Below are 7372 nucleotides of genomic sequence, written 5' to 3' on the forward strand. Positions count from 1 at the left end.
GGATCTTTAGGATCCTCCAAATCAAGGATATGACGATTCGACCCCATTTCGAGGCGCGTCTCGAGCCTTGAGAGTCGAGGAGAGTTTTGTTTGCGTTGAGAACTGTCGACCACTACTAGTTTGTAGCTTCACGCGGGGTGCGGTTTGTTCTTTCGTGGTCGAACCGACAATTGCCCCTAATTTTTGCCCAGGCCGCAAACCGCGTGACGCCCTGACGGGGTATTTTTATTTTTGACTTTTCTCTCATGAATGCTCTCCTTTTACTACGACCGCCCAAGATAGGGTCCCGATCGCATCTCTCTCGATTCCTCTAACTTTTGCCTAGACCGCCCTTTACGGGTTTTCAACCTAGCAAGGATATGATTTTTGCTCTCCTTTTGCCACGGCTTCCCCTTTACGGGATTTTAAGCCGTGCCCCTCGTTCCCTAACTTTTGCCTAGGTCGCCTCGAGGAGGTTTTACCTAGCGAAATTTATTCTTTTCTCTCAAAGGTGATCTTAGATGAAAAGAGTACAAGTATGATGACAGGATGCGCTGAAGCGGTATGAGCATGGAGTCTGAAGAATACAGAAGAAGACAAAGGTCGAAATGTGGTTTGCAACTGGCGAGGACATAAAGAGGCTGCGGAATGACGAAGAAGTCTATCAGGGATAGTACTTCTTGAGGGCGTCGGCGTGACTGGGAGCGCGTTTTCGGTCCCGTCCATGTCGCTTAAGATAATTGCCCCTCCAGAGAAGGTTTCTCTACGACCGAAGGCCCGGTCATATTTGTATGCGAACTTGCCCCGAGAGTCAGGTGTAATGTGAAGAACCTTTCGCATGACAAGGTCACCAGGGTTGAACTCGCGGTGACGGACCCTTGCATTGAACGCTCGAGCTATTCTTTGTTGGTAGCATTGGCCGTGGCATAACGCTGTTAGCCGCTTCTCGTCGATGAGATTGAGTTGTTCGTAGCGCTGCTTCGCCCATTCTGCTTCTTCGAGCTCGGACTCGGCAAGGACCCTCATGGAAGGAATCTCCACTTCGATTGGGAGGACTGCTTCCATGCCGTAGACCAAAGAGTACGGAGTTCCCCCAGTTGAAGTGCGGATAGATGTTTGGTACGCTAAGAGAGCAAAAGGGAGCATCTCGTGCCAATCCTTATAGGTCACCGTCATTTTCTCGATGATCTTCTTGATGTTCTTGTTCGCATCTTCTACCCGTCACCGCAACCGTTCATTTGGGGACGGTACGGCATGGAGTTGCGATGCTTGCACTTTGAATTGCTCCACAGCTCTCATTGATGATCTTGTTGTTCAAGTTCTTAACGTTGTCAGTGATGATTGTCGCGGGGACTCGTATCGGGCGATGATGTTACTTGAGGAAGCGTGCCACGGCCTTTGCGGTTACCGAAGCAAGCGTTATGGCCTCGATCCACTTAGTGAAGTAGTCGATTGCCACCAAAATGAAAGGTGTCCGTTGGATGCTTTGGGATTGATAGGGCCGATCACATCTATGCCCCCACATTGAAAAGGGCCACGGGGCCGCCATTGGATGTAACTCATTGGGGGGTGCTTTGATCTGGTCGGAGTAGACTTGGCACAAGTGGCAGTGTCTGACGTGTTTGGCGCAGTCGGCCACCATGGTGGACCAGAAATAACCCAAACGCATAAGTTTCTTGGCGAGCATGAGCCCGCTCATGTGAGGTCCGTAACTTCCCTCGTGTATCTCTCCCATAAGGCGTTGTGCCTCAATTTCATCGACACACCGGAGTAGTGTGGCGTCGAAGGAACGGCGATAAAGGACCTCTCCACTCAGGAAGTAGTGTGCTGCGAGTCGCCGAAGTGTTTTTCTGTCACGCCGGTTGGTGAATGTCGGGTATTGGCCGGTTTGCAGAAAATTGTTCGTCAGTTGCCTCGATTGCGTTGCAGTGAGCAGGGCCCTTGGCAATCTCAATTTCGAGTGGCTCAATGAGATTCTCTTTCGTGATGCTCACCATGGATGCGAGCGTCGCAAGTGCATCTGCGAATTGGTTCTTGATGCGCGGTGTGTATGTGAATGAGATTCTCTCGAAGTTCTCCGCTAACTCCTCGAGATACTCGTGATATGGCACTAGCTTCGCGTCCTTCGTCTTCCATTGCCCCAACGTCTGGAAAATTGTAAGCATTGAATCACCAAACACTTCTAGTTCCTTCACCTTCAAGTCGATCGCCGCTTGTAGGCCGAGGATGCATGCTTCGTATTCGGCCACGTTATTAGTGCAGGGGAAATCAACCTTTGCTGCGACCGGATAATAGCGTCCATCGGGGGATATTAGCACTGCGCCAACGCCGGACCCAGTGGAATTTACTGCGCCGTCGAAATACATCTTCCATGCGAATTTGTTCTCCTCACTGTTCACTTGGAGAATCCCTTCATCCGGGAAGTCAGAGTTGATCTGCGTATCGTCTTCGATTGGGAACTCCGCTAAGTGATCCGCAATTGCCTGCCCCTTGATCGACGTGCGGGGCACATATTCAATGTCGTATTCCGTCAGCTGACATCGCCACTTTGAAATGTTCTTCATGGAAGATGGACTATCGAGCAAGTATTTCAGGGGATTCGCTTTTGACAATAAGCGGATAGTATGATAGAGAGTGTACTACCGAGCCTCTGCATGACCCACACTAGCGCACAGCACATCTTCTCAATCTCTGGGTAGTTGGACTCCCCTTCGTGAACTTCTTGCTTAAATAGTAAATGGCGTGTTCTGCGTGCGTGAACTCGTCTTCCTGCCCTAACATGCATCCTAGGGATTGTCGGCGCACTGTCAGATAGAGAATAAGAGGGCGATCTGGAGTAGGCGGGACCAATACCGGGGATTGAACCAAGTATGCCTTGATAGTGTCGAAGGCCTTCTAACATTCTTCGTCCCACTTAATCGCTGCATTTTTGCGAAGCAAGCGGAAGAGTGGTTGACATTTGTCTGTCAGGTTTGCAATGAAACGCGCAATGTAATTCAGCCGTCCCAGGAAGCCTCGTACTTCACGGACTGTCGATGGTGGAGGTAACTCCCTGATTGCCTTCACCTTGTCGGGATCGACCTCGATGCCTCGTTCGCTGACCACGAATCCTAACAGTTTCCCTGACTTGGCGCCCAATGTGCACTTTGCCGGGTTAAGTCGAAGCTTGTATTTCTTGAGTCGGTTGAAGAGGCGTTTTAGATTAACGAGGTGATCCTCTCCTTCTTTTGATTTAGCAATCATGTCGTCGACGTAGACCTCGATCTCTTTATGCATCATATCGTGGAATAGCGTGACCATGGCCCTTTGGTATGTTGCCCCGGCATTCTTGAGGCCGAAAGGCATGACTCAATAACAGAAAGTGCCCCACATTGTAATGAACGTCGTCTTGATCTTGTCCTCATCGGCCATCCGAATCTGGTTATATCCAGAGAAGCCATCCATGAAGGAGAACAATGTATGGCGTGCTGTGTTGTCAACTAAGACGTCAATGTGAGGCCGGGGGAAGTTATCCTTGGGGCTGGCCTTGTTGAGGTCCCGATAGTCGACGCAAACTCTGACTTTTCCATCTTTCTTCTCCACAAGCACAATGTTCGCCACCCACTCAGAGTAATTACAAACTTCCAGGAAGCCCGCGTTGATTTGCTTGATGACCTCTTCCTTAATGCGGAGGAGAAGGCCGGCTCGCTGACGCCGTAAGTGCTGCCGTTTGGGTGGAAACCTCTCCGTATCGAGCGGAAGGAAGTGCTTAACTATTGAAGGGTCAAGGCCTGGCATATCGGCGTAAGACCAAGCAAAGACCTCTTGGTATTCTGTTAGGAACTCGATCATCCGTCCTCGTTGTATGGGGTCGAGGCCAGTCCCGATCTTCAGGATGTGAGGCTCTTCTTCGGTACCCACGTTGATTTCTTATGTTGGTTCAACTGAAGTGAGTTGACGGTTCTCGAGGCGGCGCAAACTCTCCTCTATCTCAGGCACTCGACTGTCCTCGTCGAGCCCTTCCCCGAAGTATATGGGTCGGGACTCTTCGAGGTGTTCCTCGGATGAGATCGAATCGATGTGTCGAAGATTTGGATTCGAGTGGAACCTGGAAATTTAAACGAGTAGTCTTAGAAATTTAGAGCATGGCGAGATGAGTGAAAGAAAGGAGAAAGTAGACACGGAAATTCAAAAAAATGCGTGCAGAGATTTCATTATTGATGTATGCGTGAAGCCATAACAAAATCCCTCTTCCGTCATGTACGGACCCGAATGCGGACTCTCGTCGGAGCCCGCATTGCGCGCTTTTGGATCGCGCGGCTTGGGAGTGTCCACCTTCCCGTGGGGACGCGTGACGGACACGCGTGAGAGAAGGAGTCGCCACTTATCATTTTACGACCCGAAGGTCGAGGGCGGATAAGTTACCCGGGTCTAGGGTATGGAACACCTAGTTTGTTGTTAAGGCATTGATCTGTGCGGAACCGGAAAATCCGTGTTCGGGGTTCATGTTACGTGCGGGCCTATATCCCGCATGCCCTTTCGGTACTCTAGTTTGCTAGGCTTGCATGTTTTTATGATTTACCGCATGAATTAAGCTGCACCGCTCGCACGTTTTGACACTGGAGATTCGGTGAATTAAACGATGTCGGTTGAGAAGCCGAGAGAGAAGTAAACCCGTATGTCGGGGAGTTGCTTCACAATCTTGCGTTACAGTTCATCGAACCATGGAGGTTGAATCCCTGCGTGAACCAAACCCGCGAGATCTTGGATTTACTGTGTCTGGGCAAGCATTAGACCGATTCGATTAATTCGACTCTCGGACCGTCCCTCACCGACTGGAATTCTTACAGAACAAATGTACAAAATAAAGTCCTTAAATGCTCTCGAAAACAATAAATACAAATTACAAAAGGGTCGAATTCCAGTCGTTTCGCGTTCGGTTATTATTCCACTCTAACTCACCGTGAGTTTAGGGAAAGACCGAAGAACTGAAATTCAATGGACGCTCTCACTGAATAGGGCGTTGGACCCTGTGAGTGTTGATTAGGGCGTTGAACCCTGTGCTCGATGATTAGGGCGTTGAACCCTAATATTATTCGGCCTAGGGAACAGGCTCGACCCGCATGGCAAACAGGTGCGGAAAGATAACACGCAACATCTTAATAATAGACAAAGTGTTTGTTATTATCGAGTGTACGTGTTTTAACAAGTTGTTAATCCGGGGTATTTTTGGCATGCAAATCCTACCCTAGACAAACCAGCACGTGCCAATGTTTTAGCATTCGGCTTTGTTTTGAGAACTTGACAAAGAGAGTCAAATCTCATGTGTGTGGATTGATTTTACAATTGTTCTGTATTGTGACACTGAATTTCCACTGAATTAGCCAAACTCGTGTTTTGACTCTAGATTTGGAATCTAGAATTCCTCCTAACCATTATCTAGTGTTTGGTTAGGTCGAGTGAAAGGTTAATCAGCATTTTGCATGTTTTCTGACAGAGATAACCGTTCTAGTTACCCGAGTCTATGTTAGGATGACAGAAACTCATCAGTTAGATAAGAAAAGGCTATGCAGATGAACCTGCACCTGAACAGGTAGCCCGTTCTTATCCCGTACTGTAGTGTTTCTGTCATGCTAACCTTAAGAGTGTCGTTGAATTGTGAAATGACGATTTTGCCCTTTATTTGAAAATTGTTTTCAGAAAAGGGGAAACATCGCAGTGCGGGCCACCTCGGCCTGTAGCCGGTGTTGACCAATTCCCTGGATCGTCCAGGGTTATGCAAGAACCCCGAAAAAGCCAAAGAATCGGTCGGTCTGCCCGGAAGTGATCTAGAAAGATCTTCTGCATCATGACCTGAGTTACCTGGAATCAGGTAAAAACTCAAGTTGAGACACAGAAGCCCTTTTCAGACGTCCATGCTACATCGGACCGCGCGTTTCGGGTTTTGAAATTGATAAGTTTGAACAGGGCACCGACGTCATTTGACAACTCATCGACGCGAGTTATCGGTTAATGGCCAATTCGTGTAAATTTTATCAATGTAAAGTGGGTTTAACCATGTGAGCGTCCCGATTAACCCGTTTGTGGAATTGATGCTTAAGGGTTATGCTGAATGCATTAATTGTGAAAACGATTCACGACTCAACGACCAAGACGATTCCATAAGGATCGAGGATAATTTGGTCCAATGACCGAAACTACCCTCATAACCGAATGGACCCGAATGAGTCATCGATACCCGAATCCATGCATGCTTTGTTTTGAAAAGACATTTTCATGCGATATTGCGACGATAATGTAAATTGCAAATTACACGAAAAGCCAAGAACAGACTCAAAACGGGAAGAGGAAGCCTCATGCAACCCGTACGAGTCTAAGAGGCTCTCGGCCACTTCTCTTTGGAGATAGCCGAGAAGTCCCATGGCCCGAATGGGGTTCCACGAGGTTTACCCGTCTCGTTTCGAATCATTTCTCGCATGCTCAAACGACAAACATGATAAATGACACGATTAAACGAAAATCGTTATTGCCATGATTTGAATAACGCATTCGAACATGCAAACATGCACAAACAAGTTATTTAAGGAATCGATAAAACAATACCGACTTCATGCATGTAAGAAACACGAGAAGACTCGGGAATCGAACTTGGATCGGGCTAAGAAGGCCATTCTTAACCCGGGCAAAGCAAGCCAAGTCTCGGTTACCTCTTCTTGAGGCAAACCAGAGCTCTTTTGCTTATTTCGGGTCGGGAAGGTCTTCCGAGGGTCGATCCAAACGTTTCCCGACATGCTAACATGTTAATCGAGGATAAACATGCATGATATAATGTAAAAAGTGCATAAACATGAAGTCTCGCAAGTGAACATGCTTTGTGCACCATATTACTCCATAGCCATGCAAATAATGTAAAAAACCCTAACTCCTCTAAGTCAAGAGTGATTTACCTAGCCTCGGGATACGAGGAAAGAGTCGGGGAAGTGTTCGAGAGTCCGGTGACACGGTTGAACGCTTGAAAGAATGCTCGGGTGCAAGGACATGCACGTTCGGGGAGCTAGGTGCACGGGAGGCCGGCTGGCGCGCGCGGGCGCGCGGCTGGACGCGAGGGCGCGCGTGTGCGCGGCTGGACGCGCGAGTGTGCGGCTACGGGTGCACTGTTCACCCGAGAGCACGATCTTCACCCGAAATGAGGGAATCAACCTGAAATGATGAGCAAATGACTTCAAACCAAAAATCCAATTTCATGAATGAACTCCTTGGGTCCAAAACATGTGGTCCATGGAGTTTGAGAAGTTTTGAACTTAAGTCGGGATGATGAACATCGGCTTCCGACTTAAGAAACTCAAAGCTTTCGTCGGGCTTGCTTCGATTTTTCTCTCTTGGTTTTGAAGTGTTGAAGCTTGCTGGTTCTTGG

The sequence above is a fragment of the Punica granatum genome, chromosome 5 (assembly GCF_007655135.1).
Source record: "Punica granatum isolate Tunisia-2019 chromosome 5, ASM765513v2, whole genome shotgun sequence".
Classification (NCBI taxonomy): Eukaryota; Viridiplantae; Streptophyta; class Magnoliopsida; order Myrtales; family Lythraceae; genus Punica; species Punica granatum.